Below are 12,441 nucleotides of genomic sequence, written 5' to 3'. Positions count from 1 at the left end.
TATTTATAACATTATTTGATATATTTAAGGAGAGTCCTGCTTGGGCATCCCTATTGTTTGTACTTTGATATTGTCAGTTTATTAAGTTTATTAATTTTATAGTATTATTAAAACAAACATGATTATACAATAATAAATAATAAACCTATATATAATAAATAAATGAAAAACCTACGAATTAACCAAAATTTTCAGGGGCACCTGGATGGCACAGTTAGTTAAGCATCCAACTCTTGCTTTCAGCTCAGATCACGATCTCTGGGTTGTGAGACTGAGCCCTGTATTGGGCTCCTTGCTCACTGCAGAGTCTTTGCTTGAGATTCTCTCTCCTCCCTGTGCCCCTCATGGTTGTGCTCTCTCTCTTTCTCTCACTCTCTCTAGAGTAAATAAATTAAAAAAAAAAAAAGACAAAAAAAGACAACAAAGGTTGGCAAGGATATGGAGAAAGGGGAACTCTTTTACACTGTTGGTAGGAAAGAAAGCTGGTGCAGGCACTCTGAGAAACAGCGTAGAGGTTCCTCAAAACATGAAAAATAGAGCTACTCCATAACCCAGCAATTCCAGTACTGTATATTTACCCCAAAGATACAGATGTAGTGAAAAGAAGGTTCGCACGCACACCAATGTTCATAGAAGCAATGCCCACAATAGCCAAACCGTCCAAGGAACTGAGATATCCTTCAAAGGATGAATGGATTAAGAAAATGTGATTTATATATACAACGGAATATTGCTCAGTCATCAGAAAGGATGAAGAGCTACTGTTTTCATCGATATGGATGGAACTGAAGGGGATTATGCTAAATGAAATAAGTCAATCAGAGAAAGAAGACAATTGTCATATGGTTTCACTCACATGTGGAATATAAGGAATAGCATAGAGGACCACAGGGGAAGGGAGGGAAAACTACGTGGGAAGAAATCAGGGAAGGAGACAAACCATGAGAGATTCTCAACTCTGGGAAGCAAACTGAGGGCTACAGAGGGGAGAAGGGTGAGAGGACGGGGTAACTGGCTAATGGGTATTAAGGACAGCATGTGATGTCGTGAGCACTGGGTATTATATCAACTAATGAATCTTGAACACTACATCAGAATCTAGTGATGTACTATATGTGGGTTAACTGAACATTACAAAAGAAAAAAGACCAGTCAGGAGACTTAAGACAAAGAGAGGTATGTTAAGTTAGGCAGCTTTGAGTAAGTAGATAAGATGGTTGTGTGCAGGTGTGTATATGTGTGTGCTTGGTGATGGATTGCCAGTACATTTATTGCTTCTAGCCATTAATCTTTTTGTTCTCTTAATATCAGTTGAAAAATATAATTTGTGTTTATAATGAGAGGAAAATCTTTTAACTAAATGTTATGCTAAATAGTACATTTAAAAAAGGGGGAATAAATAAGAAGAGCAGCAGCAGAACCTTAGAGAGAACCCACATTTAGGTGACTTGTGAAGGAGACACAGTGAAAATAAAACAGGTGATCAAAGATAATGTGAAGAGAGCATAAAGTTTAGTAGATCGAGAAAATTTTAAATATATATATTTTAAATATATATATGATGATATATATGTATGTGTGTGTGTGTGTGTTTCATCAATGATTAAACTATGGTTCAGTAATACCATAGAGTATTGCATAATCATTGCAATGAAGTGGATCTATGTTTGTTACCATGGAAAGACTTCCAAGCCATTTTGTTAAATTTACAAGTCAATAGATAGATAGATAGGTAAATACTACACATATATCTGTCTATTATCTAGGGTATATTATATATATAACACATACAAAAATATATATGATCCAAATTTATGAGGAAAACAATCATTACATAATATATATTCATATATTCTTCACATGTACCCATGTACACATCTACATACAGGCATACCTCAGAGATACTTGATTCCAGACCATACTTGGTTCCAGACCACTGCAATGAAATGATTATCACAATAAAGTAAGTCAAATTAATTTTTTGATTTCTCAGTGTCTACAGAAGTGATGTTTATGCTTTAATGTAGTCTCTTAAGTGTGCAATAGCATTATGTCTAAAAAAAACCCCACATAACTTAATTAAAATTACCTTATTGATGAAAAATGCTAACCATCACTGGAGCTTTCAGCAAGTCAGTCTTTTTCTGATGGAGGGTCTTGCCTCAATATTGGTGGTTTCTGATGTATCAGGGTGGTGGTTGAAGGAGGTTGGAGGGGTTATGTCAGCTTCTTAAAATAAGACAACAATGAGGTTTGCTGCATTAATTGACTCCTTTCATGAACAATTTGTCTGTAGCATGCGATGCTGTTTGATAGCCTTGTACCCACAATAGAACTTCATTCATAATTGAAGTCAATCATCTCAAACTCTGCCCCTGCTTTATCAGCAAGTGTATGTCATAGTCGAAAGTCTATTTCTGTTGTTTCAATAATCTTCACTATGGAAGGAATTCACTAGGAATAGATTCCATCTCAAGAGACCACCTTTTTTGCTCATCCATAAGCAGCTCCTCATCCGTTCAGGTTTGATAATGAAATTGCAGCAATGGGGGACCCATCTTCAGGCTCCACTGCTAATTCTAGTTCTCCTGCTGTCCACTATATCTGTGGTTACTCCCTCCACTAAAGTTCTGAACCCTCACAGTCATCCATGGGAGTTGAAATCAACTTCTTTTTTTTATTCTTCTTTATTTTTTTAATTTAATTTTTTTCAGTGTTCTAAGATTCATTGTTTATGCACCACATCCAGTGCTCTGTGTAATACTTGCCCTCCATAATACCCACCACCAGGCTCACCCAATCAACTTCTTCCAAACTCCTTTCAAGCTCCATTGTTTTTATCATCAGAAATTGATGACGACCTTAAAAGAGCAAGTTCAGAATACTGGTAAGGAAAGAATCCTGATTACAAAGAAAGAAGAAGTGAAAGCGAAGGTCACACATATGACCTGCTCAAGGCGTGTGTGTTTGTTCATTTGTTTTAAAGAATTCAGTTATTTATTTGAGAGAAAGAGAGATAGGGAGAGAGAGCACAAGCAAGGGGGAGAGGGAGAAGGAGGCTCCCTACTGAACAGGAAGTTGGACATAAGGTTCAAACCCAGGGGCACCTGGGTGGCTCAGTGGGTTAAGCCGCTGCCTTCAGCTCAGGTCATGATCTCAGGGTCCTGGGATCAAGTCCCGCATCGGGCTCTCTGCTCAGCAGGGAGCCTGCTTCCCTCTCTCTCTCTCTCTGCCTGCCTCTCCATCTACTTGTGATTTCTCTCTGTCAAATAAATAAATAAAATCTTAAAAAAAAAAAAAAAAAAAGAAGAAGGTCCTGACCTGAGTTGAAGGCAGACACTTAACTACCTGAACCACCCAGGTGCCATGACCTGCTCAAGGTTTTTATCTTTACCTCAGGGAAGACTAGAGAGAGCAGGTAATCAGAGTTTTTCAGGGTTAAATCTTTGTGGTATGAACCTATCAGAGTCACTGTGTTGCCCTGAGCTCTTTCACTGGAGTTGTGGGAAAACAGCATTCCCCCCTCTTCCACTTAGGTAATACATGGGAGTAAGTACATTCAAACTTTCAGGCAAAGATTCTAATTCCATTTGGAGCTTGACACAGAAGTCAGCCCCTCAGGAGGCAGAGGAGAAATGTGGACTGAGTTCTAATGATGAATTTAAGTGCTAACCCTGGAAGTACTGACCCAACTACATCCTTGGACTTTTCACCTATAAGAGCCAATAAATTTCCCTTTGCTTATATCATAATAGGTCTTCTGTCACTTGAGGCAGAACCCATCCAAAAGGCCCATTTTTATTGGAACTATATCTAAAAATGTAAGAAAAAATACCTTAAAGTGAATTTCACAGATTAACAAAAATATTTGGCATGCCCATTAATTTCAGCATTTGTCCTATAGCTCTTAAGAGCCCAGCTAGCTAACCAACACTGAAATAACATTGAGCGTTTTGAATTTCACCTCCTCTCCTTTCCTTTCCCTCCTCTCTAATGGAGGTGCTTAATGAGTAGTGAAAAGTCCCAAAAGGTGAACAAGGAACAGAACTGGATAATCAATCCCAAAGGCAGTGAACCCCAGAGATACTCAGTCTGTAAAAAATTGTTTGGCCTCACTAAAGTTACCACTTTGAACAGGTAGTCCTTCCTGGCATTCTGCTGGAGATGGGACAGCAGATTTTCTTTTGAAGGTTAACATCTGAAATATTTACTACTATCAAAGAAGAACTTTATTAGAAATAAAAATCTATTTCCATATCATTTGAGAGGACATGATAAATTAATGACTTCACAAATCATGTGAGTTGTGTCAAGCTTGTTTCCTGGTTTATATCACAGAAGGATATAATTATATAATATTTAATCCACACAAAAGACATTTATACAATACATATGTAAGTTAGGAACATACTATTAAAAACCACTGTCATAGACAGAATGCTTATTTTTACCCCCAGATTCATATGTTGAAAGCTAATCCCCAATGTCATGGTATTTGGAGGCGAAGTGTTTTGGTGGTGACCAGATCATGAGGGCAGAACTCTCACGAATGGGATTAGTGGCCTTATAATGAAGACTCTACAGAACTCCTTAGCTCTCTTACCAGGTGAGGACACAGGGAAAAGACAGAATCAGGAAGCAGACCCTCACCAGACACATGAAGGCTAATACCTAGAATACTACTTAATACACCAGTGAATCTATTTTTGTGCTCCCTCAGAAACCCTTCTACTAACCTTAGATAAAATCACTAATCTGAGTTTCGTGTTTGTATATAGCTTCATATATATATTATATATTTATATAAACAGTTACAGTGAGTCTTTTGTGGCCTGATTTTTCATCGAACATTTTGTTCCGTGATTAACCCATAATGTTGAGTGTAATTGTAGTTTGTGTAATTTTCCCTGATGTGTAATTTTAAGCCTTTGTTTTCTGTCTTATATTGTTACTGATTTTTTTTTCTCTTTCCTCATATCTATTGTAACCTGGGGGACTAGAGCTGGGAAAAATATATCTCAGCCAATGTCTGTATAAAGAGATCATGTTAGGAGCATAGTTTCTCTCTCAGGAGTTATTGATGCATATTTTTAAAAATCCTCTCTTAACAGCCTTCCCAGAACAAACTGCAGTGTTATTTCCACTCTAAATAGAAATTATGAGAAACTAGTCATCATATTCCATTAGTTTTCAGAAGTGAAGAGAAAGTACTTATCTCACTGTCTTTCTTTAAAACACTTAGCATATAGTTGCAAATACTAAAGTATTAATACTAAATTATTACTAAAGTCAAAGCTCTGTCCTTTAGCTGACTCTGTATTTCCATATTGTGCCAAATACCTGGTTAAAAATTAAAATGCAAGACTATCACTCACCAATTAAAAGGAAGAAAATACTAATATACTATAACATGCATGAGCCTTAAAAATGTTATGCTAAGTAAAAAAGGGAAAATGCAAAGAAAGAATCATTATTTTCTGAATTATGTCATTTATAAATTATATAATGTGTCTAGAAAAGGCAAATTTACACACACAGAAAGCAGATCAGTGACCACATAGGACCAGGAGCAAGAGTGAAAATAAACTACAAATGAGCAAATGGGATCTTTTTGGAATAATGGGAATGGTCTAAAATTGGATTGTAGTGATAATTGCACAACTCCATACATTTACTAAAATCATTGAATTATAAAGGTGAAATTTATTTATTTATTTTAATTTTTTTTTTGATCAACATATAATGTATTATTTGTTTCAGGGGTACAGGTCTGTGATTCATCAGTCCTATACAATTCACAGCACTCACCATAGCACATAACTCCCCAATGTTCATGGGTGAATTTTATTTAAATAATACTTCAGTAATTGAATACTCCAAAATATACTCCAAAAGCAATTTTAAAATAAACTCCAAAAACATTAAATACTCCAAATCATACTCCAAAAATTAAAATGCTATCATAGTGCCTCCAAAATTCTAAATCTGATTCTTTCATTGTGTGTGTTTGATTTACTTAACACAATCGTAAGTTGTTGAGCTTTTGAAGAAACAGCTTCAGTCAGCTAAATTTTAACATTTACGTGGAAATTTAATGAGCCCATTTAAAAGTAAAACTGAAATGTGAGAGATAGGCATCTTGGGAAGACCTGCCCATGGAGATGGCATGTCACCAAGAATGAGTTGGATTACTTGGCTAAGGGGCCTAGAACATGACATTGGAAAGATAATCACTGCTCCGTATGGAGTAGAGAAATCTTAAAACAGCAGCAGATTTCCCAAGGGATCCTATGTCATGAAGAGGAAGGATTACAGGAAACTTCTACTAACACTTTATTTTCCTTCCCCGAGCTCCGGGAGAGGTTTCAGTAACTCTGTGGACAGGTCAATAGCTACTTACCCTATAGAGTTACCCACAGCCCTCATGATAACTTACACCTCACCTACTCTTTTTAAACCCTCTCTTCTTTTGTCAAAGGCATTTAAGTTTTTTTTTTGTTTCCACTAGTTTGCAACTCTCAGCTAAGCTTGTTTTGTGATGTGGTAGTTGTTAACTAGAGAACATCACGTACCAAACATGCCTTCAAAGGAAAGCAACTTAGAAAAGCCAAAAATAAAAGCATAATTTTGCCAAACTGATCCCCCTCTTTTGGATATAATTTTAAATAAAACAGAGCATTTTTACCTGAATATGGATGAAACCCAAAACTAAAGATAAGAAATATAAGAAAGCTGGGGCGTCTGAGTGGCTCAGTGGGTTAAGCCTCTGCCTTCAGCTCAGGTCATGATCTCAGGGTTCTGGGATGGAGCCCTGTATTGGGGGGATCCTGCTTCCCCCGCTCTCTCTGCCTGCCTCTCTGCCTACTTGTGATCTCTGCCTGTCAAATAAATAAGTAAAATCTTAAAAAAAACAAAAACAAAAACAAAAACAAAAAAACAAGAAACATAAGAAAGCTAAAATATTTAAAAATGTGTTTTAATTCTCTAGGTGTATTATCATCATAGGTGTTTATATTTGTTGAACAGAGAAGAAAGGCAATAGTTTAGATCATGTAAGCTCTTCCCCAGAATACTAGTTTTATCAGTTATCTTTATTTTTCAGGAGGGGGAAAAAAACAATGGGCACTGGGTTGTCCTAATGTTGAAAATTCCCCTAATTGTTTTCTATAGAGAGAAAAAATGTAAGTGAAGTGTGTTGGTGTAGAATCTAGAATTCCAGAAACAAGCAGTCAAAGAAAAGGCATCATCTCTCTCAATGTTTTCCCTGTAAAGGAAATTGTAGGATGACGGAGTGTGAAGCCATCACAAAGAAGATCGGTCCAGGTATTTGGTTTCTCAATTGAAATGAGTTCTATGGCACTTTGAATAATTAAAAAAAAAAAAAAAGTCAAACATTTGCTTTAAAAATGAGTATTCAGGGATGTAAGAAAGAATGTTTTATTCCTATATTTTCTATAGCTAAAAGTTAAAAAAAAAATCTATGGAACCTTAAGATAACATTTTCTTTTAGCTATTTTCACATGGTATGTGTCAATAAGACTTCTAGTGCCAAAACTGATGACTAATACAACATGGGTTGTTTTTATAGACGTTTTATTTTTTAAATAAAAGAACACAACGCAACCAAACATCACTAAGTAATTTAGTGATGATAATACACCTAGAGAATGTCTGAAGAAGGTCACGTGTTAGTATTTCTCCCAACAATTTAGTGGTTTTTTGTTAGTATAAGTTGCTGTTCAGGATCTAAGTCAGTTCTCCTATCTCACCAAAGATCCAAATATAGAAAGAAAACTGAGGGGAAAAAGTGTTTGCTTGTCATCTCTACCCTATTCTTCAACCCATCAAGGTCACGTGTTGAAATTATGTTTCCCAAAAGAGTGAAAAGCATTAAAATATATATTCGTATAAATCAGACAGCTCATTGTGTGATGTCCCATGCTCTGCCTAGACCCCAGAAGGCATTCCATAATTTCTATGAACCTGCAGTGCAAGTCAAGGACTTTGTCCTGACAATACCTTGCAAAGAAAGAAGAGAAATATGCTTTTATTTCCATGCTAAAGTTGAAATCAATCCCAAAGGTCACTGAGACTAGAATTTGATGAAAACCATTATATTAAATAATAATCTCAACCAATTATCATAAATCTCATAATTAAAGGTAAATACCAGAAGCTTCTGGTCTTTTGCTTTCAGAAGACCTTTAAATTAATGTTTTGCAAATCTGTATTTTAACAGTGGCATCTTTAATTCAAACACACCCTTCTCTCATTTGTAACTGTGTTTGTATTTGATTTATGTATCTTCAATTTTATGATCAATGGCTCTTTATAAATAGCAGTCATTCATTCTTTTTTTTTTTTTTAAGATTTTTTTATTTATTTGACAGACAGAGATCACAAGTAGGCAGAGAGGCAGGCAGAGAGAGAGAGGGAAGCAGGCTCCCTGCTGATCAGAGAGCCCGATGTGGGGCTCGATCCCAGGAGCCTGAGATCATGACCTGAGCCGAAGGCAGAAGCTTTAACCCACTGACCTACCCAGGCACTGAGCAGTCATTCATTCTTTTCTTAATTTGTATTTGTCAGTGTTAAGAAGAAAATGTTGTGGGATGCCTGGGTGGCTCAGGAGGTTAAGCATCTGCCTTTGGCTCAGGTCATGATCCCAGAGTCCTGGCTTGAGCCCCATGTGAGGCTCCCCGCTCAGCAGGGAGTCTGATTCTCCCTCTCCCTGCCCCTCCACCCTTTTGTGCTCTCTCAATCACTCATTCTCTCTCTCAAATAAATAAAATCTTTATAAAAAATTTTTAAAAAGAAGAAAATATTGTGTACTCCCAAGATTTGCTACATCATGGAAAAGAAGAGAAATTCAGTTAGCTGCCTTGGTTTAGTGGTAAGCTAGGTTCTGTGAGCAGAGATGAGGTTCTGTGAGCACTTGAGCTGGGCAGAGCAGCTGGTTGGATTGGATGGAGGTCCTCACTGGCTCCAGCTTCCACCGAATGGCCAAACAACACAGATCCTTACCTGTGCCCAGAATAAATTTTCATTGGTTGTACCATATTCATGTCATCTTTTAAATTAATATTTTTTAATCAAAATAAGAGAGCATATCCTGACCTTTCAATGTAGAAGTAATAACACAACTGAAAGAACACAAAGGAAAAAAAACAGAGAGAGAGAAAGAAACCTATTTCATCAGGCTTCTTCCACTCTGAAAAAAAGATTATCGTAAATAAGAAAACAAACAAACAAAAAAACCTACCAAATTTACATACTGTTTCTATTGTTTCGGAAATCTATGAAACTTTGATTCAATGGCTAAAAGTTCACAAGGAAGGAGGATGGGTACCATATTTATTCTAAGATTATCCAGCATTAGAGACTAACTTTTTTATAACTTATTTTATTTAAGTTCAATTAGTTAACATATAGTGTATCATTAGTCTCAGATGTAGAGTCTAATAAATTCTCATTTGCTTATAATACCCAGTGCTCATTACATCGCATGCCCTCCTTAATGTCTATCAGCTAGTTAGCCCTCCTCTCACCCACCACCCCTCCAGCAACACTCAGTTTGTTTCCTATAGTTAAGGTCTCTTATGGTTTTTCTCCCTCTCTGATATCATCTTATTTTATTTTTCTTTCCCTTCCTCTATATTCCTTTTTTTGTTTATTAAATTCCCCATATAAGTGAAACTATATGATAATTGTTTTTCTCTGATTGACTTATTTCACTTAGCAAAATACCGTCTAGTTCCATCCGTCTTAAATGGCAAGATTTCATTTTTTGATAACTGTATAATATTCCATTGTAGATATCAATACCACATCTTCTTTACCCATTCATCTGTTGATGGACATCTGGACTCTTTCTGTAATTAGGCTACTGTGGACATTTCTGCAAAACTATGAGCACTTTTTAAAGAAAGGGAACTTAAGAGAGAGCTAAGAATGCAAAATAATTGGACTCAAGTAATTACTTAGTAGAGATAAAAAACTCAAAGGTGAAACACTGAAGCGTTTCATGCTCTTCTTAATATAACTATAGACTAATTTTCAAAATTTCTTCTTAAAGACAAAATAATGAAAAATACATGCTATAAGTGGTTAAGTTCTTAGATAATTTTTAAGACTTGAATTTTTAAAACTTTTAATACTTGAAATGTATATGAATATAAATACATATATAAAAATTGAAATAGGGTGCCTGGGTGGCTCAGTGGGTTAAGCCGCTGCCTTCGGCTCAGGTCATGATCTCGGGGTCCTGGGATCGAGTCCCATATCGGGCTCTCTGCTCAGCAGGGAGCCTGCTTCCCTCTATCTCCCTCTCTGCCTGCCTCTCCGTCTGCTTGTGATCTCTCTCTGTCAAATAAATAAATAAAATCTTTAAAAAAAATAAAAAATAAAATAAAAAAATAAATAAATAAAAATTGAAATAATAAAGTATGTATTTGAGTAACATTAAAATAGAAGCTTCATGATTTTATTACTTATCTCCATTTAATGGGAAATCAGGTATCAATATAATATTAGAAAGATATGATTATTTTCCTTCTGTTCTATAAGTTTAAAATTTTATAAAAAGTGTTATTCTAAAAATTGTTTTTGTATGTTTGGTTTATTGATTGGTGGATCCCCCCCATCACTAGAGGTAAAGTTTGGCTGCATTTTTCCATATATATAAGAATCCAATGTAACTAAATTTCTTTAAGATGCAAATAAATGACTAAATATATTCTTTTATTCGCCCTGATTTTTTCAGTCCATGGGGACCCAACTTGAGACCCTTGGTCATGGTTGTGTGTAGTGTAAATCACAAAATGGAGACTTCTAGTAGGTTGAAGTACCTCCCCAAAATTCATGTCCCTCCAGAACCTCAGAATGTGACCTTATCCAGATATAGAATCTTTGCAGATATAATTAAGATAAGAATCAAGATGAGATCATATTGGACTCAAGTGTGCCTTAAATTTAATGAGAGTATGATTATAAAAGATAGAAAAAGATGCAGGAACACAGAGAAAAGTCCCTGTGATGATAAAGATGGAGAGCAAAGATAGGTGGCCACAAGCAAGGGAACACGTGGGGCCACCAGAAGCTGGAAGAGGCAAGGAAAAATACTTCTCTAGAGCTTTCAGTAGGAACATGGCCTTGTGAACATCTTGAATTTTAGCTTCTGGACTCCAGAACCCTGAGAGAATAAATTTCTGTTGTTTTAAGTCACTCAGTTTTTGGTCATTGGTTTTAGCTGCCCCAGGAAATGAAGACAATTCTTGTACTTCAAAATTTCTGCATTTGTTTGTCAGTCATGAATACCAAAGATAAGTGCTATTCAAGATATTGGCTCTTTTCTGTGAGAATGAACTTGGAGGCCAGGATCCCAGGATGGGATCATTTTAGCTGTAGGTGAGAACAATTTTGTTTGTTATTTTCTTTTGTTTTGTTTTATTAGGCTTACTGAGATCTAATATTTTGGAAATTAGTAATACAAAACCAAAAATAGGAAGCAGATCATTTTCATTGTAAATAGTTCTTTTTCTCTTTTAAGAACCCCAAACAATAATTTAGAATGTACCCCTACCGAGGCAAAAGAGAAAATCATTTAATAGAATTTTAACATTTCTTATAAAAATGACAAAAGAATTCAAAAGGGATGCTAACCCAGTATCAATTTTAAAATAACCATCCCAAATAAAAGTGGTTGTATCTAAGATTTAATATTTGGTGATAGTTCTTTTTTTTTCTTTCTTTTTTTAAAAGCCAAGTTATTTGCATAGTAGAGAGCTGTGATTTTTTATCACTAGGGTTAAATGCTTGGTGATATAACTGACTTACTGTGAGGCCATTACAAAACATACTTTATCCTTATCCACCATGATCTGGACTAAACAAATTCAGTTTTCAGGGGGAAAAAATAATTGCTAATGACAAAATCCTTCAAATCACCAGAAAGTAAAGGGGAAGACTAAAATAGTCATAACTTAATACTGAATAGAATTTTAATTTTATGACTGGCATAATAGCTGCTTTTGGTCCAAAATAAGAGAATTCTAGATTTTATTGAAATTACTCCTCCTTGACCACACACACTTTTTTAGGGTTTTGTTTTTAGAGAAGGTATTTCTTCATTCTGTATGATTGTTATTCTTATTGAAAGGTTTCTATCTCTTATAATTCTACTCCTACCCCAAAGTGAAAATGAAAAAAAAAAAAAAAATCCAGACTGCTACTGTCAAAAAGAGCCTTAGAGATAATTATCATAGCATCCACCATCACAACAGCCACCAATATTTGTAAGTGTTTACTACATGTTAAGGACTAAACTAAATCACTTTACAGATATCATCTCAGTTAATGCACCCCAAACATGGGGTCCATCCCTGCTGTCGCCATGTTAAACAGGACACTGAAAACCAGCAAAATTAAATTAAGAGACTTGTTTGA

The 12,441-nt window shown here is 35.6% G+C and overlaps 1 long non-coding RNA gene across 1 annotated transcript in view; it reads right to left on the bottom strand.

Moving 5' to 3' along the window:
- The window catches only part of LOC116588436, a 42,226-nt gene that overhangs the window by 18,696 nt on the left and 11,089 nt on the right, over window positions 1-12,441 (bottom strand). Inside the window, exon 2 of the long non-coding RNA XR_004284941.1 lies at window positions 2,090-2,229. This is a non-coding gene — a long non-coding RNA (uncharacterized LOC116588436). The remainder of the gene's footprint in view (window positions 1-2,089; window positions 2,230-12,441) is intronic.

The sequence above is a fragment of the Mustela erminea genome, chromosome 4, assembly GCF_009829155.1.
Source record: "Mustela erminea isolate mMusErm1 chromosome 4, mMusErm1.Pri, whole genome shotgun sequence".
Classification (NCBI taxonomy): domain Eukaryota; kingdom Metazoa; phylum Chordata; class Mammalia; order Carnivora; family Mustelidae; genus Mustela; species Mustela erminea.
Note: the sequence above shows the minus strand (reverse complement) of the source record. Positions and strands in the feature narration are given on the sequence as shown.